The sequence below is a fragment of the Patagioenas fasciata genome, chromosome 12 (genome assembly GCF_037038585.1).
Source record: "Patagioenas fasciata isolate bPatFas1 chromosome 12, bPatFas1.hap1, whole genome shotgun sequence".
Lineage (NCBI taxonomy): Eukaryota > Metazoa > Chordata > Aves > Columbiformes > Columbidae > Patagioenas > Patagioenas fasciata.
In genome coordinates this window covers 9,186,662-9,208,422 of record NC_092531.1, presented here as the reverse complement: position 1 = coordinate 9,208,422, position 21,761 = coordinate 9,186,662, and the positions used below count along the sequence as shown (strand labels likewise).

The 21,761-nt window shown below is 37.4% G+C and overlaps 1 protein-coding gene across 5 annotated transcripts in view; it reads left to right on the top strand.

Annotated features, from left to right (window-relative positions):
• TLN2 (talin 2) overlaps nucleotides 1-21,761 on the top strand; it is a 163,241-nt gene that overhangs the window by 40,498 nt on the left and 100,982 nt on the right. For 4 of the 5 annotated variants that reach the window (XM_065847858.2, XM_071813815.1, XM_065847857.2 and 1 more), the window contains one exon: nucleotides 9,121-9,203. The exons of the other annotated variant lie outside the window; for it this stretch is intronic. The gene's annotated coding sequence lies outside the window, so the exon portion shown is untranslated. The remainder of the gene's footprint in view (nucleotides 1-9,120; nucleotides 9,204-21,761) is intronic. 5 annotated transcript variants of the gene reach the window in all.

The window sequence follows — 21,761 nt, the reverse complement described above, 5'->3', positions numbered from 1 at the left end:
AACCTAGCTTTCGAGGAATATGTCTGGAAAGTTGGCAAACTTCCTGTTAGTCATGCCAAAGAGGTAAATTGTATGCTCTTTTTGCTACAGTGTAAGTGGACTGTAGTTCTTTTGTGAATAGGTTTAGCTGGCAAATTTAGCATAAGCTAAATATAGACAGTTTTAGAATTACACCATTAGAATGGCAGGTGTCCTGTCTTGGTAACATACTGGAAGAAATTGTATGAACAACAGAAATCTTTGGTTGTGTGTGTTCATGTAGGGGGGGGTGGTTGTGTGTGTGTGTTGGATGGTTGTTGTTGTTGTGTTGTTTGTTTTGTTTTTACCTATCCATTGAAAGTTTACTTTTAAATTTTATTACTTATTCAGCTCATGCACAGACCCAGGACATGAAATTTTATCTCTTGAAACTAATACTCACACTGCTAATGACTTCATTTGCAGGTATTTAGCCAAAATTGTGTAACAATTTCATGTTGTCATTAAAGATGGAAGTATTCACATTAGGGGACTTCATAATTTGATTATAACCTTGTAGTATCTCTCAAGAGTGACATATTTATATTAATATTGGCAGTGCAATTGATTTGTTGTTGTTGTTTCAGGTAGCTTAGCTGTCAGTACTTGGAACCAGCCACCTCTGTTACCCTTCCTGCAGGGATTTTAATGCAAGATGGGTATCTGGTGATAGTTTTATTTAATATGGGGTTAAAATCTACCATGCAGGCAGTCAACCCATTGAAAATGTTCTTGTTAATATATTTTCTTTAACTTTTTGAGAAGGAACATGAAAATGGAAGTCACTGGAATAGGCAGTCATTTTGACTGTCTAGGACTTTGGATTTTTTTATAAATTGCCTTATGCTGTAAATTCCTCTTTGATCCACCTGTAAACCTAGGCTAATGGTGGTGTGTGTTTCATTTGAGTTTTTTTTTTTTTTCTCTTGTGAACATGGAGGCTAACTATATTTTCCTGAAGAGGAAAGCTTGACTGGAGATTTGGAACAGGACCAGTGTCGTGTTGTGGATTTGATATTCCTTTCTTGGATGAGTAGCTGGAAGGGAAATGCAAACCTACTCTAGAAAATGCTTATTTACAAGTCTTTGAGGCTTGAGTAATTCATGATTTAACAGTAAAGGTTCAATGGCTTTCACTGAACCAGTGAATCTTTGCAATGGATTGCTGAATAATTGTTGCTGTAATGTATGCCAGCATAAATGGAGGACAAATCTGATTTTGACCTGAGTGCAAGGATATATGTGGATCTTCTGTATAACATTGCAGCATGGCAAGAAAATAGACCCTATGCTGAGGAATTTCTTTCTGATAGTATGGATCTGTGTTCACTACTCAGGTGTTAGTATCCATGCAGCTGTTCTAAGGCAAACTACACCTTCTATTCTCGTGAAAAATAGGCTTAGCTTGTTTACAGTTGTTAAAATGCTTACGGGATAACATTAGCGTAGATTCGAAATCATGAAAGGTCAGAAATTAGAGTTATTGTGAATGGTACCCTGATGAAGAAAGTGCCATGTACTCATTTTTGAAGACTTGTTATTTCACATGATTACCTGTCATTTTCAATTACTATGTCTTGCATCACATGATTAAAAAGAATGTATTTAGCTCTGGTTTTAAAAGACTATGTTCTATGCTCAAATGTAGAGCCAGAGATTTTACAATAAATGAAGAAATATCACTGATGGCTGTAGTTAACTCTTTGTAGGCATTGCAAGTCTGGCATAATTAATAGTGGTCGATACTTGTCAGTCTCTGGGTACTTCCTGTAGTAGTGTTCAGAGGGTGAGTGTCATTCACATCATGACAGAGGAATAGGTGGGTTTGACAGGTGGCACCTTTCTAGTGTGTGGTTTCTTAGGAGAGCAGTAAAGCATGACTGCCTTGTACTTCAGATCAGTCAAGTCAGACTTAGGTTCTGTCATCAAAAGCATTGCAATTTGATCCCAGGATGGCATACTGTTCCAGGCAAACATTTTTTGAAGAACTTATCAAGCGTGACTGAATGTGAATATTTACTGTAGCTTTTCCTCTATTAATAGTAATAACAGTAATAATAAAAATTAAAGTTAAAGTTACCATTTAACTTTTGTTAAGCCTTCTTTGCCTACCTTAAAAGGAAAAACAATTCACATTGACCAAGATTTTGTCTTTCTACTAGACAACAAAATTGGAACCTTTTTTCCTAATTTACCTAGGGAGGAAGCTAGAACTCACAATAAAGTTTGAGTAATAACTGCTCCTTTACAGAAAAAGTACCCCAAACTATTGACTATTCTTGAAGAGCCCTGAACAGCAGTAAAGTAGTATTTGCCTGACAAAAACGTCACATACATGGAAACACAGGAAGACATTTATCTCTAATATTAATCAGTTGGCTCATCCTCCTAATGTAAGATAGCTGAGACTTAAATAATTTCGAAAATGTGGCAGAATATAGTTGACTTTAAATGACCACAACAGGCAGTTTTGTCTGCTCTATACAAACATGCAGCCTTGAGAAGAAATTAATGGCCTGCTTTCCTCTTGTGTTGCAGAATTTAACCTGTTGTGCCTTTTCAGGCCTCCTCAAAACTGTTATCCTTTATATGCAGGATGCTGCAAAGATTGACAAATAAAAGCTGCAAAACTGTAGTTAAGATCAGAGAGAGTGAAGCAACCTTAGAGGTTGAAAGCTGAGTTTTGGCAGATGGGTACAGGACTGAGCTACCATCATTTGTGAGGTATGAAGGAAGAAAGTTTACCTTGAGTGCTTCAGCCCACACTGAAGCGCCATTTTCATAAACTTCACAATTTTTAAGAAATAATATTTAGTTCCAAGTGTAAGGGAAAAATTGCTTTTGAGAGTATAGTTTCACCTCGGGGATAGGTAAATTTGCCTAGATGCTGAATATCTTGTTCCAGTAGGTGAGTTCTGGTAATTTATGAACTGAAGCAGCAGTGTGGTATGTTTTGTTGACTGTAATCCATAAATAACAAGTTTTTGTTATTTTAAACAGTTAATCTGATTGAAGTCACAGTTATCAGGCAAAAAGACTCAGAAGTTTTGGATGGTTTGGATGTTAGATGGTTGAAGTGGAGACAACCTCAGTGACCTGTTATCTAGGGAAAATGGGGCAATCTGTATTGTGATCTGATAAACAGTAGTTTCTGAAACATAAAGTGGGAATTATAGATCATATATGTCTGGGGAGGAAGGGCAAAAAATGATGTTGCATATTGGTTTGCTCTACTTTGCAAAATGGATTTCCTCATATAATGAATGTCTTCTGTAATACTTTGCTGGGGGAAAAATAATTAAAATTGAATTTCATATTCAAAGGTAAATGTTATGTTTCAATTCCTACTATTAAAAACTGATTTACCTGCAGCAGCAGGGTGTAGGGTGCTTATTGGTCATTTTTTCCCCTTTCTAACCTGTTTTTTATCCTTTACAAATAGTAACCATACTAGCAAAACACGTGGGTGTTCTGTGTTGTGGAGCAAGTTCTGTTTGATGAAACTAAGTGCAGAATTTCTGGATTTATGTGCAGGATTCTTTTTACCTTCTGCACCTAGAAAAGCTTGCTGGTTTCAAGGTAGTGCAATGTCTAAAACTTGAAAAATCAATAGCTGAAATCTGACTGCAGGAAAAACAACCTTTAGTCTCATGATTTGATAATTTTTCGTCATTACTGTAGAGGAATATAGTAATAGTTGTGGTATGATTTTTCAGTGTTTCATGATTTGTGTAGTTAAAGTATCTTAAAGGAACATTTATATGAAGTCTTTAAAGCTTCATCCTAATGGCTTTTGGTAATGAACTGTTACCTAGATTAAAACCTAATAGTAATAACTGGTTGAGCCAGTCTGCCCTCAGGAAAGGAAAACCCCAGGCAGAACTGCAGCTAAGCTGCAGGTTTACCCAAGATGCAGAAACTCAGTGTGCTCTTAATCCATCTGCTTTTGTGTGTGCTATGCTGTGCTTTAGGAGAAGGCAGCATATCTGTTCTCAAAAATCACCTGCAAAATTCTGTTTGTTGGTTACAAGAATATTTCATGTGGTAAATGCCAGAGATTGCTCTGGTTGTGAAAAATTCTATGCTGATCTACTAAACAAAAACATTATTGTTGGGTTTTAATGTCAGTTTGGTAACTAAAATCATATGTCAGTTCAGTTTTACTCAGGCTTATGGCTGTTTCCAGCAATTGTTCCAGACAACCTTAAAATTCCTGTAGTTTTCAAGTACATTTTTGGTGGTGTCTTATCTCACCATTTCGTCATTTGTTTAAGATGTCTCCAGTGCTATGGAGCTGAACAGAGCTTTAGTCTTGAAACAGAACCTGAAATGCATGTTACTTGGTGTTTCAAAATAGTCAGTTAAAATCTTAACCAATTTAAGTTTTTAACTTTTATTCTTAACGTTTTATTATCTTGTTATCCATAGGCCTGATATTGTTACATGAATGCTACTCCTGGCAACAGAAGGTAACTCAACATTTTTACCCAAATAAGAATGGCAATTTTTAGCATATGGAGCTGAAATCCAGATTCAGGACACAAAAAAATCAGAGTTAGTTACTGAGAAGAGTTTTGAAGGAAGATGGGAATCTGCTTTTGGATGTAGTTTGGAGACTATATCAGGTCCTACTGAATATATTATTTGGAGTATACTGCAAGTGGCTGCACAGACTGTATTTCTCCATCCTCTCCTTGAATCTGTTTGGAATTCAGCCCTATTTTGTAGGCAGGGGACTGTTAGCAGGGATTCAGCCTCTGAAGATGGTCTCAAAATATCTGTGCTTCGTAATATTGTGTATTTCATATCCTTGTAATTTACTCTCTGCAGTCTTTAAGAAAAAAAAAAAAATATGATGGATAAGGGGAGGAACTAAGAATTTGAAGAAGTCACATGACAAAACATCAAAGTTATTACCAGCTTAAAATGGCCATTCCATGCCTTTATAATATGCAGGGAACATAAAGTTTTGAAGTATGGAACATATATCATAGAACTAAACTTCCTGATGTCTTGGGAGGATGGGGAAAATGGAACTGTTCCCCTGTTTATAGCTCAAAATACTAAACTGTTAGCAGATTCATATATAGTGCTGTGGTGATGAATGCCAACAGTATTAAAACATAGTAATCTATGCTTTGTGTAGTAGACCATGTATTTTGACTTGATTTTGGTTTTTACCTCAATTACAACAACAAAAACCGCACAAAACACAGTATAGGAAAACACACTTAGACCCAAAGGAAATACATGGACAAAAATATTTTCCACTTTCAAAAAAAGCAGTATCAGTGGGTGCCAATATCTATTCTTGTAGTTTCAGCGAGCCTGTAATCCTAATGCTACTGAATTAAACTACCTTATCATCAAGAATTTTGAGAATGCAGAATACCTAGAAAATAGCAGGAGCAGAAGAATAGTTCACCTCTGGTTCACAGTGTAGGATTCTGCAATGGAATTGAGAAAGAACATTCTACAGAACCACTTTATTTTAATCATCTTCTTCTATAAATAACATCACTAGCACTTGAACCAGTAGCTGCACTAAGAAAAAGGTGTGTGGGGGAAGATGGGGAGGCAAGGGGCCTTATGCTGAAAAATATTTGAAATATTCAGAAAGCCTCATTGAATTTTGTATAAAACTTCCAGAATGAGATGTGTTATGCATTTGTTGCTCCCATCCTACAATAGGTTAAGAGTGTTAGTCACTGGGTTCATGCTGTGAACAGATTCAGGGCAGCTGATTTGCTGACTGGGCTTTCGGGCAGGCAGTGGAGTTTCATCGCTGACTGCATTCCAGGAAGTAAGGACAATAGAATAAACAAACAGTGATTAATAGTTTTTAGGCTCTCTTTAGCTCCAATTGGTAATTTAAAAAATATATGGCTACTTCAGCAGTAATTAACTCACTTGAAAAATGAACATTCTTTTTGCAGTCACATTTGTTCAAGCCAGTCTTAAAATGTAATGTAGCATCAGCAATTTTTTTTCCAGACTCTACAAAATGCATTAATTTTTCTACTGTTAAATATTCAGATAACTGAAAATCTATTATTTTAAATGAAGTTATATTTTTGAAACATGGTAATTTGCTCATTAGGTTGCTCTGGTAGTATGTGCAAATGCATGGTTTAGTTCCTTCCCTTGGATTAAAATGTTAAGAGAGCAGTTCTTTCACCTCTTTCATTCCCAGTCACATTTCTGATTAATGGTTATGTAAGATCCTCTCGATAACTACAGAAAAATACATTTCTATTTTGCCATATTTGGTTCATAGCTTGAAAAAAAAAAAGAGTTATTTATGGGTTTTTTTTGGTGGTTGCTTGTTTGTCTGTTTGTGTGTGTGTGGTTTTTGTTTTTTGTTTGTTTGGGGTTTTTGGTTGTTTTTGGTGGTGGTGGTCTTTTTGGGTGGAGGGGGTGGTGATGGTGTTTGTTTTTAAGCAACAATTGTGTTATAGAACTGCATCTGAAAAGAGCAGATATCAAAGCAGTTTCCCAACCATGTAGATCACAATGATGGCAAACAAATGGTGTGTATTGAATCCGAAAATGTATCTGGGGACCTTCGTCAGGTGTAACTGGAAAGAAGCAATACTGTGATTGTAACTTCATTCTCTGCTAGGTAAGGTTTTGTTGTTTCTTGGGTGTGGTACGTTCTTCAGACATTAATTTGTTGATGCAAGTCTGGTAAGTGTCAGTGTTAGGTAATACTTTTTCTGAGTAGAGGGTGAAGATGCCTCCAGTTAGTACTTGGTGCTTTCTGAACTTGGGGCTTAGAATGGGCTTCTGATGTTTTTGTCAACAAAGGACTGATAATGAAGAAAGGTATCAATGCTGCAAGTGACTGAAATACTTGACAATCACATTGGAAGCAAATTCAGAAATTTAAAATATGTGCAAGTATGGTGAAGTAAACAGTTGCTTCTGGGAAGTAGGGTCGCTGGTGAATTAAGGGCTGTACTGAATGGGACTTCGACTTGTTGCTGTAATACAAATACTGGAATTACAGATAAATCTCTTGTATGCTGATACAGCCATCTAAGGGAAGGTATTAAATGTGCAGACATTTTGTGCACTGAACTTGCTTTTACCCTGACCCTAAACTTTAGTGGACAATCCATGAGGTGCAAGGCTGGTGGGTGGCACATATTTTAATTAAACTTAATTGTACATTCTTTGTGCATTACTGGAGACTTGGTAGGTGTTGAAAAGTTGAGTGTGGAATATGCATTTAACTTTCAAAGTAGAAAGCTACTACAGTGCCAATTCTAATGCAGGTACTGATGAGCCACTGGATGCTGAAATAGTTGTCCTAATGTACACTGCATTTACTCTGACCTGCAATAAGTTACCTTTTATTGTTGTGTCTGGAAAAGTGATTGGTCTTGTAAACTTTGAGATACTTGAAAAGAAGGTGGTGTTTATTTTGTAGAATTGTGGGAGTTGGGAGGACAGGAACAGATAAACTAAAATTTATTTTTGAGTTTAATCTGATTTGCCCATCCTCAGGAGATGATTATTAAACGTGTATGCTATATTAGCTTTTGTTTAGAGTATAAAGAACTAGCAAATGATCCTAAGAATCTTAGAAAAAAAGCCTAAAAAAACCAAAGCCTAAAAACACCTAAACAAGAAAGCCCACCTCCTCAAAGAACCAAAGCCAAACCACAGCTTTTGTTGTCTTTTATAACCAAAAGAAACTATTAATTCTCTTTTTATTTTTCTGTTTTCATACTATCAGAAGGGGGTTCACTGTGAAGGAAAATTGCCCAAAGAGGCTTGTACTGTGCTGTTTTCTGCTAAATTACTCCACACAGAAACCATAAACCATAGAATAGCACAGTTAATGCAAAACAGACATCTTTGAGAGGTCAGTGTGATTGTTTAATTTGTTAACACCCAGATTTGTGCTGCAAAACTAGAGAATTTCAAGGTATTTCAATACTGGGGCCGGTATTATTCAATATATTAATCAATGATTTGGACGAGGGAATAGAGTGTACTATCAGCAAGTTTGCTGGAGACACCAAGCTGGGAGGAGTGGCTGACACGCCAGAAGGCTGTGCTGCCATCCAGAGACCTGGACAGGCTGGAGAGTTGGGCAGGGAAAAATTTAATGAAATGTAACAAGGGCAAGTGTGGAGTCTTGGATCTGGGTAGGAACAAACCCAGGTTCCAGTGTAAGTTGGAGAATGATCTATTAGAGAGCAGTGTAGGGGGAAGGGACCTGGGGGTCCTGGTGGACAGCAGGGGTGGCCATGAGCCAGCACTGTGCCCTTCTGTCCAGGAAGGCCAATGGCATCCTGGGGTGTATTACAAGGGGGGTGGTTAGTAGGTCGAGAGAGGTTCTTCTTCCCCTCTACTCTGCCCTGGTGAGACCCCATCTAGAATATTGTGTCCAGTTCTGGGCCCCTCAGTTCCAGAAGGACAGGGAACTGCTGGAGAGGGTCCAGCATGCGAGGAAAGGCTGAGGGAGTTGGTGCTCTTTAGCTTGGAGAAGAGGAGACTGAGGGGTGACCTCATGACTGTTTACAGATATATAAAGAATGAGTGTCAGGAGGATGGAGCCAGGCTCTTCTCAGTGACAATCAACAGTAGGACAAGGCGGGTAATGGGTTCAAACAGGAACACAAGAGGTTCCTCTTAAATTTGAGAAGAAACTTCTTCTCAGTGAGGGTAACAGAACACTGGAACAGGCTACCCGGGGTGGGTTGTAGAGTCTCCTACTCTGGAGACATTCAAACCCGCTTGGACACCTTCCTGTGTAGCCTCATTTAGGTGTTCCTGCTCTGGCCAGGGGGATTGGACTAAATGGTCTTTCGAGGTCCCTTCCAATCCCTAACGTTCTGTGATTCTGTATGAACTTAGAGTTCATGTATTATGAGCTTTTAAACGTGAGTAATTTGGAAGTCTGAATTGAATTTTTTTTCTTGAACTTAAAGCTGTCCTTTTTGGCAGCGCAAATTCTGACTCCCAAAGAGAAAAGGAAACTCATAACTTCCTGAGTTCCTTCCTTTCTAGTGTGTTGGCAGAAGGTACTTTAAAACTAGAAATTAATGGACTGGGGATAATAAAGTAACTTGTTTGTATCTTGTGTTACAGACCTGGTTACTGGCAACATTCCACATGGTCAAGCAGTGCTCTCAGATGAGATTATTTTCTGTTGAATGAAGTTTAATTTTGAGGTAAGATTTTGTTTGATTTTATTTGTTATGCATATAATTACATAGAAGCTCCTACAGTAATTAAAAACTTTTATCTGCTGCTTGTATTAATGTAATATTTTCTTTAGAGAATGCATGAAATGTGTACAGCCGTGGCTGTGTTTGCAAAGAGAGAAATCAAGCTGAAAAATGAATGCATGAAGCTCCAAGAAATCATAGCAATTAACAACCAGGAAAGTAACCTGAGCGTTGCAGTTCTTGACTATTTTTAAACAGTTTCCAGGGAGATTGAAGAATGTGTTCATATAATAAGTGAGTTCCTTAAGCCTTAGGAAAAAGTGCCATGCCTTTCATTGGTATGAGAACCAATAGCTGGGAAAATGACCTTGTTTTGTCTTGATACATGTAAGAGGAGTGACCAAAAAACCAAAGGACAATCATTATTAGAAATAACTTCATAGATACATTACTGTTTCTATACTGTGACACTTTGAGAAGGGAACGTCACAAAGTGGTAAGACTGGCTTTGGGAAAATCTTGATAGATCTTGCTCCAGATTCTTAATCTGTTGGAGTTATTTAGATCTTGTATACATAACTGTTCTAAATGTTTCTCTGGCTTTGACTGCTCATCTGGAAATGGTGCTTGTAATACTAAAAGGTCTCCAATCGAATTTTGTCCTGCTGTTCTCCATCTCTGAAAAATATCTTTAGTGAAGTATTAAAGCAGTGTGTCAGTTTGTATCAGATGACTAAGGACAAGGTTAAATGAAGTCGCTAAAGAGTAAATATTATTTAGGATACCTATTTCATCATAGGTGCAAATCTTTAGAGAAGGTTAGATGGTTAGAAGCACTGTTTTGTTCTTGCTATTATACAGTTAAAGTTAAATATTTTTAGAGCATTCCTATAATCAAGCTTGTCAGCAAAAACGTTGTATTTGTAAGAATTAACACTGCGTTACCCTCTTTTGCAACGTCTGTTTTCCTTGTTTCACTGATGCTGCTGTCAGATCAGTTACCAGCTGTGGTATCAAATAACATGGCTAAAGATCTTCATTAGCTTTTGATTTTAGAATTTTTTTAAGCGTTATTTCAGTGTAGTTAGATTAATTATATCTGGCTGTACAACTGATTGAATTCAATTGGTAAGTACTTACTAATTGGACAAAGCAGGTGCTTTTGGGAATATTATTTGTTTCTTAGCTGTGAAAGATTGCCCTCAGGAAACTTGTTCAATTCATTCATGCTGGCTTGATTCAGAAATGGATCTTGTAAAGTCCACAGTGATTACCTCCTTTCTGTTGGCAGTATATTAGTGCTGCTGACTGTTGTATAAGTAAGTGAATGGTATGAGAATAAACTTGTACTCAAGAAATTCAGTGACCTATTCATATGGGATTATTGGTGTAAGCTCTTGCCCATAAACACTATTCTTGTTTGTTTGCTACAGAAATAGCGTGCTTGAAAACACCCAGTAATTGCACTGTGTGCAGCAGGTAACCTTGATGAGATCAGATGAGAATGGATATGGATTTCCATATAGAAAAATACAGCCCTCCTTGTGTTTTTATTGTGTGAAGTTAGGGGGATGATGCTAAAATGTATTCTAGGTTTAAATGCAGGTTTGGAACTCTGAATTCTCACAACATTAATAGAAGCTTAGGTTTAGGGATTCTGTTGGACATGGTGTTCCTTTAAGCCAGGATTTGTTTTCAAAACTTGTTTAAACTCTTAAAAGAAAATAAACAGAAAATTTGATACATGGCTTCAGGACCTTGTGAACAGCCTTCTATTTCTCGGAGGAGAAGTGCTGGTTCCCAAAAAGGCCTCTTTGCTGGGTGGCAAGTGGAACCTACATGTCCTGACAAACATAATTCTATGATTCTGTAGCTACTTGGAGCTGGAGAGGTTTTACACAGTGATGGAAAGAATAAATTTCCCTGCACGGCTGTCCTCTGTGTTGTTATTTATCCAAGTGTCATCATATTTTCTGCCTTATCTTTCATGGATTTATTTTTGGAAGTGCCTGAAACTCCCTGGGGAAGTCAGCAGTAAAAATGAAAGTTTTGGCGCAGGAGTAAGAGCTGGAAACACCCGAGAAATAATATAAAAACTAAATCAAATTGACTGTGTGATATTGTCTGCAGAAATTATCACTGAACTCTCCACTAAAACTGGGAAATGAGAAATATGAATCATGAGAGTGAAAAAGAGCCTTTTTTTAGGTCTTTAAAATAAGTTTCTGTAAAGTCATTTTGTTGTAATTTTTTCCCTTAAAGATGTGGTATGAGAAAGGAAGTAATTTTAGACTGTATATTTAGAATCATTGGTGAATCTGTGAAATTTCCAACTAGGAAATCTAGTTGCATCTCTCATTGTAGCCTTCATTAGGATAAGATGTTTTTTTCATGGGTCATCTGTTTGCAGATAGAAACCATACAGGGAGAATAAGTCAGTGTCTGTCCCTGATTTGCAGCTCAGTTGTTTGAATTGCAGGACCCTTTCAAACACTTCTGGCTATCTGTGCTTAATACATTATTCTGATTCCCACCTAAATAGCCGTTAAGTAAAAAATCTCTTGTTTTGTAGAGGGCTACTGGATGTGTGTGTCCTCGATAGCCAAAACGCTCACTTTGATAGGCTGATCACAGCTGAAACAGGTGGAAGGCCTATCTGGGATCTCATGTCTTTAGGTAGGAAATGGGATCTGTAGTTGTAAACTGGGTCTCAGTTGATTTCCCATTTGCTGCTGGCTATAATCCAGAGCAGTAGTGGCAATGACAGATCATTTTTCCCCACCTGCACTTGGAAAACAAGCTCATCTCCTTTTTATGAAGTAACTTCTTTTTTTTAAATTGCCTCCTGGTCTTTTTGTGTACATTGCAGAAAGCGGTGGCTTGAGTCTTTCAGGAGGCTCTATGTAGTGCAGAATATTGAAAGGAAATAGGAGTTATGTGTTGATTCCTTTGTGGTCCTGTTTGATCTATGAATTTCCCCTGCTAAACTGCATTCTACATTGATGCTGTTGACCATCAGCTGAGGTGAAGATGCTGGTAAAAATTTTATTCTGACTTAAGAAACTGAGTTTTCTGGAGGAATGGTTCCTGTGGAGAATGCACTCAGTAATCTTCTGGCTAGTGCATTTTAAATGACAGTGCTAACTGGAGTTCAATGCATTTTGTCATTGTTATGAATTCATACTTAGGCTAGTATTTGTGACATGTATAACATCGTGTCTTTTAAGTTGTCTGTGAAAAGTGTGTGTGTTCACACGCATCTGTTCATATATATGTCTGTGTATGTAGGTATAAAATGTGTTCTTCCACATATAGTACATATCTAGTATACTACTGCTTTGCATAATGCATTGTAAGACATGAGCGCTAATAGTTATGAGACACAAGAATCATCCAGTGGTTTAAGTACCTCTTGAAATAGTCTTTGTTAAGAAAAATAATGGAATATCTGAGGCTCGACCAATTGAAGCATGCCAAGTTGACTTCAAGCTTTTCAGTAAGATAAGCCAGAGTCTAAGCACCTTTGATGTAGGAGGAGGTTTGTCCTTAGATTAGCACACAGTTGGCAGAGTGCTAGGCTAAGTATAATCTAATTGACATGTAATGTTTGTGCACCATGTTACACCTTGATACTAGTTCAGCAGTTTTTTATGGTCTCTTTCTTCTGTCTCTGTTGTTGGAGGAGCAGCTGCTTTCTGCTTAGATCCTGGTCTCTTCAGAGACTTAAGTTTTACTGAAGCTTAAACATGTTCAGAAATTTTCATGAGGATTACACCTCTTTGTAATTTCCTCCCTTTTCAGTAGCTGTGAGCTTTTTACCTTGGGGGTATCGAATACTATTGAAGCTGGAGTGAAGTGAATTCTGCAATGCTTTCTTGAAATGTCACTCTCACGTGCATTAGCTTTCTTGTGTTTCTGTCTCTGTGTTCATCTGTTTTGTGGCTGTGTCAGTGATGTTAATTTGACAGGTGCAAGCATGCTGTCCTTGCTCACCTTTTCTTTTTTACTTAGTGTGGGGGATTCTGGTAGTAATTGAGCCTTCTGCAATCAATTGCTATAGGTATTGTTCTTTTCCTCAGTTACACTTTTTTTTTCCTCTTTGCCCCCTATATGTTCTACTCCAAGTTCTTTCGACTAGCTGTTTTCTTTTTTCTGTTGACAAAGTGTTATTATTTTTTAAATTTACTAGTCAAAAAGCACAGAGAAGCTCCATGTCTGTACCAGAAACCTGATGTTTAAAAAAAGTCATTACAACTAGCATTCCCCCTTTGAGATGGCATGAAATGGTTAAGTATTAGCTCTGATTTTCATTCCATTCTGCCGCCTCTGTTCAGTAGTTAACATGGGTAAATGAAAGGAGCATACGCTAAGCCAGTTCAAGCTTGCTACAATACCATCTGCAAATCCATTGGTATTCTAGATATTGTAAACTGTGATTGGTAACTACATTCGTAGTAAATATCAAGTAGGTGATGGAGGTTGGAAGAGCTTTTTTTAGTAGCTATTTAAATTACTTGGAAGGAGATGGCATGATCTGCTGTTTTTCGATTTGACATGTTTTATGAACGCGTCATTTGAGTTGTGGAGTGTGCATAAACTGTTGCAAATACTTGCCCAGCATCTGCCAGGATGTGATGAAATTATTACAGTTCTATGTCACCGCCTTTCTAGTGAGGGGCACATGTTGGATTAGTATTGCTGTGTTTGCTGACATGCACATATTTGGTTGTTTTTTACTATTTTTCTGTAAATTTTATCTCTATGACATGAAAATTGATAAAACAAATACAGAAATTATGTTAATCACATACTGATTCCAAATTGTGATTGCTTGTGAGCAAGAGGTAGAAACATAACTGAATTAATGTTTATTTAGCTTCAGGTAGTGATTTGCTTTGTTTTGAATTCTCCATTAAAAAGCACTAGGTGGAAAGAAAAGTGTGCTGAAGTATTAATTGTAGTGAACTACAAGATGCTAATCAGAAGAAAAAAAAGCTGTTAAGCTGTTTGATTTGATATGGGTAGTTCTTATTTCTTTTGTGTACTTTTGAAACCTGATCTAGTGTGGTGGCTGTGGGAGAGTAAGAGTTCAAGTTTTGAAAATCACTTCACATTCACAGTTGTTATAATTGATCTTAAGCGTCCAGTGTCTTGGCTTTTAACATCCCACACTTTGTTTCAAGAATCAGCTCAGCAGCCTGAGGGGTAGCTGCAATAGGTACAGCTATCTGATGGAAATGTGGAAAAAATCTCATTAGTGATTTTTTTCTGGTGGACTTGCTTGACCATTTGATCCTGGACAACCTGCCTCTTCATGGAACAAGTGGTATTGAAAGATGCAGAGAGAAATGGCATATAATGGTTTACATTGTTCACTTGATGTCTTTTCAAGGTTAGTTTTGCAAGTGTCATTTTCACCAGTCCTTTCCAGTGAGTTGTCATGTACGTTTTTTTTCTAAAAAACTCAATGGTATGACTCCTGTCTGAGGCCTCTTCAATTACATTTTGTGCAGAAAAAAGTTGCATTGGGTTGAGTCAGTAGGATCGCTGTTCTTGTCCAACTGTTTTTGCAGGGAGAAATTAATGTTAAAAATTACACTGGTAACGCTCTGTGTAAGTGTGCCTTCTGTTTCAAGGAGAGATGTCCATGATGATGGCAGATTTCTGATCACACAACAATGTCTGATAGTTGTTGGAAAAGCAACAATAATACTCAATGTTAGTCACAATAAGAAGTGCCTAAATATTAAAGCAAAAATAGACTGTAAAATGTTACATATATAGGTCAGAAGTCTTAGTCTGAAGTATTAGAAACATTAGTAATTAAGTCCTTTTATGGTTGACCATACCACATAGGTTGTTATATGCTTACTAATATTGTCTGATTCTTAATTATGACTTTATTCAATCCAGTATTAGCATGTAGTAGCTTCTTGAATAACCATGTGTTTACCTCAGAGTAAATCTCAAGATCTTGTCTTTACTGCGCACACTTACCTATTCTTTAGTTTCTATAAACTGGCTTTTCACAGTGTGCTGTTAGGAGAATAGGCTTTGCTTTACTTTTGGACTGATGTTTTTTTATTGTAACTGTAATAAGTATCTGACCTGTACAAAAGGCACTTAATGGCAGGGCTTAACAAGAAGACAGGAAGCATCAGCATCTGATCCTGTTTTATATTTACACAGACACAGTGTATTATGGAAGTCAGTGTTATGTTATATGCTGAGTTCTGAAGTTACATCCTGATGGGAAAGTCAGACAACATTGTGTCCCCTTAGCAAAAGACACTATGGAAATGGATTGTCTCCTGTGACTGTGATTTTGCTATCATTTGTATTCCTGACAAGGCCAGTAGATTTGGAACGTTTAAATAAAAGTGGTAGCTCAAGCACTTGGATTTATATTGAACCATACAGTTTTAAAGTGCACTTTTTCTCTATGTGGCTGTTCAACATAAAATGCATGTTAGTGTACCCAATGTACTTGAACAGAGGAAATCTGAGTTAGTTTGCCTGGTGAGTAGCGGTAATGTTCTGACTAGGACCTGCTTTACTGTGCTTTGCTTAATAGGAATGGCAGTCAGTCTCTAAACTGTCAGCTTAAATTTGCACTAAATGGCTGAGCTGTTTACCAAGCATCCTGCTTTCCAAATGGGCCTGCAAGAAAACAGTTCTCCAAGTCAGGAATCCCTTTGTCTTCATCATCAATTTGTAAAGATTCTGGACGAGCAGATGAAGCTCATTGTGGAGACATGGTTTGGTAGTCAGCATGACTACCAGTTCTGTGTAATCCTTCTTCAAGTTCTGAGCTTATTTATATAGGTGGAATATTCACTTGCTAGACTGCAGTTGCATTCATTCAGATAACATTTTATAAAAGTTTATTTTTTTCCTGCCTCACTTCCTGTTTTGGTGAACTGTTTTAAATGATTGTATTAATTGATTGTGGGGATAAATCGATCGAAGCCTGTTGAAAGCCATTTCAGTGCTTGTTAAGATCACCTTTTCAGATCAAATTAATGAGAGCGGAGAACTATTCCACATAAACCACGTCACAGAAATGGCAAAAAATAATTTTACTTGAACCTCGTTAATTCTTCTGTGTAGCCAAGCTGTTTCTGAAGACTTGTCTACCCCATCTAATTTTGGATGATGATTCTTATCAAAATGATCAATATGGATTTATTTCAGTAGCTAAGTGGATTTTATTTTGTTCAGTAGTTCAGCTTTCATAATGAATAAAGAATATTGTTATCAAAGCTTTTAAGAAACTCGAGCAGACCATTTGTTGCCTTCATGTTCCCTAAGGCAGGTAATCAAGTGAAGTGTGTATGGAGTAGCTGTTGATGATCGCTGTCTTTAAAGAAAATTATCAAAACACTCCAGGGTGGCACCAGGTGATGTTCAGGAAGGTGGGAGGAAAGCAACAGAATAATCCTTACATGATTTATCATGACAGTTTTATCTGGAAATTACCAATACTCTTTCTGTACCTGAAGAAGCAGATTCCTTGATTTTATTTTGAATGGGCAGAGCAAATTACTGTACAAAGCTCATAATGTATTCTAAACTCTGCCTATACTTGTCATTTAACAAAAAAAAAAGTAATAAATGAGGAAATACAGAGTAATATTTAGACCACAGAAGATGGGCTCAAGAGGCTGTATCCTAACTGTGTCATTTAATGACTAAATTAACAACTCTGAGTGGTTTATTACATCCTGCTTTGGGGTGGTTGCCAAGAATAGCAGGCATAGTTCAGAACTTCACTGGTGGTTTTGAATTAATTCGGTGGAAAAAAAAAAAAAGCATTGAAGTGAGTGTGCTCTAAGGTTGTTAACCTAGACATAAAGGCTTAGAAATTGTCCTTCAAAACATATAATTTCAGCAATTGAAAATGATGTGAATATGCAGAGCTGTGCAAGCCTGGAATTAACATCCCACTCGATAGTTCAAGCTATTACTATTGTTAGTGTGATTTACAGTCTGTGGGTGAAATGCTTCAAATATTCAAATCTCCTTTGGAAAATCAGTTTTGTATGAGCTTAACTCTTTCATAGAAAAGTATTTTTAAGCTTAATTTATTCTTTTTACCCTTAAATATGTTAAAGGCTGTCCATATATCCCACTGTAAGCAAGTTGCAGCTCTTGTGATGTACCTAGATTAACCTTGCAAGCAGTTCTGTCTGGTTTAAAAAAAAAAGCAAAACCCACCTCCAATAACAAACTCCTCAATATAAAAAAATAAAACCACACCCACACAAAAAACCCACCACCACCAAAAAACATCAAACCCCAAGCAAACAAGAAAAAATACTTGACCAAATAAACACGTTCTGTATCTTAGATACTTTTAAAATTATACTCTTAGCATCTGTGAACATCTTTATTACCATCTTCCCTAGGACTGTCTTAAAAGAACTCATCTCTACAACAGAAACACTTCATTTGAAGAGGAACATAACAAAAGGATGTTGATTCACTTCTGATTAGTACAGAAACTAGTGTTGTTTGTTTTCAGCTTTTTCCAGCAGCGTTCTTGGAACATAAGAACAAAAGCCTGAAAGTCATGTTCAAAGAGTTCAATCATTGCCATCTTGGAGGCTTCTCCTGAGGCTGATGACTTCTATGCTTCTATGTTACCACTAGATCCAGTCAAACTCTTTGCTTCTGTTATCCAAAAGCTGTTCTAGCTATCGTGAGCAATGATGTTCCTCCTATAGTCCCTTGTAATTCATACTCCCTTTTGAAGATACATTCAAGCAAGCTAGTTTTCAAATATGCCTTTTGACTTATAAAGCAAAGTGTAATTGAATTGCTAATAAGCTGACTGCCCTTTAAACAACTCTTAATTAGACTCAATTAATTTATCCTCTTTTATAATTCTGCTTGAGGGTGCTTCCTTGCTGGGTTCTTAGCAAAATAGATGCTGTTCCTGTACGACTGTAATGTGTGAACTGAGAATGGCATGATTAATGCTCACTAATGATTGAAAAGCAACTGTGAAATTAGGCTTTTAAAGATTGCTCTGGTTCACCTCCATGTTACTGTTTTTCAAGCAGTTTGTTTATAAGATTCAGTATTGCATGCTACAGATAAATGCTTTGAATTTTTCCTGAGATTTTTGAAGGTTTTAACTGTAAACTTGCTTATCAGGATGTGTGGTGTCTGTATACAGGTATTGTGGTTGGGTAGGGCTTTTCTTAGAGCAGCAGCGCATATAAGAGGTCTTGCATTTTAATTGTCTGTGCACATTTACAACAAATATTTGGTATGTTGCGATGGAATTAGATGTTCAGCTGTCACGAACAACAGAAAATGTGTCCTGTTTTGCTGGTGCCCTGTGTCGGCAAGTGAGTGGTGGGAGTTCTGAAAAGAATAGAGAACTTTTGTCCCTCTGGATTTTCTTGCAGAGTTAATCTGGTATAACAGTATATAGCTTTGCCTTTACTAGCATGTACGCATGCAGGCTTTTAGATTGTGACAGTCTCATGACCTAGATTTGTGTTTGCCCAAGCCTGAATGAACTAGTTAAGAAGTATCTCTGGGGAGACAGACCTCTACTAAATCATAGCAGAGCTTTTATTTTAACCACAGCACTGGCAGTGGTGACTTTCCTTTATCTGAGTGACATAGTCCATATTTGATAATATCAGTGTGAAACGGAAGGCAAAGAACTGTTCATATCCTCATAGTATTAAGCAGTGACAATATTAAGCTGACATTCTGCATTCTATTTGCTTAGCAGTGTAGTTCAAAATATCAAGATATCATAGCTCTATCAGCTGTCAGACACCACAGACATCAGGGTATGAATGGTGCAAATTAAGCCAGGTAGGTATGTGAATGATCAAGGAGGCCAGTGTTCACTGGTCTCTCCTCTAAATCTCATTTCTCCCATGCATCTGGTAAGCTGTTCTTCTGCTGTTTTGATTTATCTTTTAGCTTGATGATAGCTGATTCCTGTTGGAATTACATGATGCAAACTCTCACGGTTTAGAACAGGGCAGCAATAATCCAGGACACAAACTTCTGTCCTTGTCAATATTCAGACACACAACCTTTTACCCTGGATTACATGTCTTTTAAGAGTCTTTGTAAAATGCTTCTTGAGAGAATTCTGCTCCCCCTTGCCTTAGTCTATCTCTTTGTGCATTAGCTGATGAGGTAGTTGTAACACCAGTGCCACTTTCCCAGTCTAGCAGACCTGGGCTCGCAGCAACTATTTAGTTTCTTGGGCAATCTTTTGTGGAATTTCTGTAATTGTCATTATGCTGATTAATCTGAGCAAGATATTGTGGGACAGAGTTCGGTACGTTACCTGAGACTCACATCTATAGTATTGATTTGACCTGTAAACTTTTAAAGTGGCAGAGAGTTGGATCCCCCATTGATTCAGCACTTGCTTAATGAGCCTAACAAAGATCCTGTAAGCTGTCTAACTAGGGCAAGTCTGAACTTGATCAGTGTGGGTGTCACCCATCTTCATGCTTTTAACACAGATTCACAATCAGCAGACAATTCTTTGTGTACTGCTATAGAAGGTTTTTTAAGGAGCCGGTTGGGAAAGCCATTTGCTGGAGCAGCAGGGAAGTTTACCAGCAACCAAAGGATCTTCAGATTCCGGGTGGTGCTGTTTGGTTTCCTGTAGATTCTTCTCATGGTCTAAAAGACTGTGAAGTTTCCCACTTAGAGCAGAAGCTTACAGCTTGGGTCTCTTGTACCCTTCCTTGCATTTGCCTAGTGAGGTACTCATCTTGACTTCTGGTGTCACTGGAATAAAACTTTGTCCAAGCAAATTTTGCTATTTCTAGAGCAAAGGAAGTTTTAACGTATTTTTCCCGGGAGAAAGATCATGTAGAGTTTTCCTTAAATTTACTTGAAAAGAGTTAGAAAGGCTGCTGCTTAGAACTCTGAATGTTTCCATGAACTCTTTTTGTGCACAGCAAATTAGTGTGCACACTGTACAAAGAAGGAAGAAGTTATGGAAACTATAGATATCTGTTTAAGTTTTTATTGTTGTTAACAGAAAATACTTTGGCCATGAAATAGCACAAACAAATTAGTGAAGACACAGCAGCAGTGCACATCTATTGCTGCGATGAAAGCAATTCAAGAAACTTTTGGTGTGTCATCATGAGTTAAAAAAAATCATCAACTTTGTTACTGCTAAAAGCCACCTATTTAGCATATTTTAGTGTAACTTAATACTGCAAGTATCTGTAGTTGATGGTTCTAGGAAATCTGGGGTTTTTTTCATTGTTTTTTGGTGCTGTGTTGCTTAACTAATTGTTAGGCAGATTGAGCCAGCACCTACAGTAAGTGTTTTAAAACATCAGATCTGGTTGTCCAGATTCATTAGCAATGTATGGATGTAATATGATGACTGGAATTAGACAGTGCATTTTCTGTAAACTACTATTCAGTAGTTTTCATACAAACTGTTCCAGGAAGTACAAAGGATCTGAGCATTTGCCAGTATGGGCAATCCTTTGTGTTGCTTTTTCTGCATTCAAGAACATTACAGGAAGATGTAGGTACTGTTGATGTTAGTAATCTATTAGGAGGGGAAATACAGAGGACTGGGGAGGGAACTGGAAGAAACGAATTTCTTGTCCCATTGGTTTGGTTTCCTGTAGTTTATTGTCATGGTACCAAGATTGCACCAAGGGCCTAAGTAATGGTGCAGCATTTATACATGCTTAGAACTTAATATACATACTTATCCCTTAATCCTGCTACACAACTGGTTTGACATTACTGAACTGGAGGGGTTATTTTTCACCAATTTAGTTCCAGATGCCAATTTCTGATTTTATTATTTACTGATTTTTACACTACAGTGTAGTTGCTCCAGCAGCTGTGACATGTTGGCATTGCTTCAGTTCCAGTGCTAGGTTGGCTGTGCTGTGCAGTATAGAAAGCTGTGCTTCTGCTGAACAGAGCACAGGGCCATGAATCAGTCTTGAATGTGTGTCTGAAAAGCAGATTTCCTGCTGTGACTGTACAGTTATATTGATCTCCCGCAACAGGACACAGCTGAGCTATATGGAAGAAGGAAGTTGGGAGAGTAAATCCATGCAAAAGCTATTTGCTTCTTTCTGTTGTAGCACAGACAGTAGCAGAAATCATTGTGAGCATTGATGAAGGAAGAGGAGCTGTAGGATGTGTGGAAATGAGTAAGCTACTCAGCTCTGGGAGTGCAGCTAGATGTTGGATAGTTCTGTTCTGCTGCTCGCAAACGACACTAGGAGCACAGGCCATTTCAAATGTCTTTCCAGTGGAAATTAAGTGTAGGTGTGCTTTGACATAAACTTTCTTCCTGTTATTAAATGTATTTGTTTTTCTTTGATTTATTGTTTTGTGACTTGCTGTCCATAGCTACCTTTGTTTTCTGGCTTATTTTGTATCAAAAATAAATTAATAGAAAAGTATTTTACAAATTCATTTCATTTCAGGGAAAATAGAATGTTTAGATCTATAAATATTTATAACTATTTAGCAAATAATGGTGTTGCATTTTTTTGGCGTTTTGTGTGGTTGCTTGTTTTTTCTTTT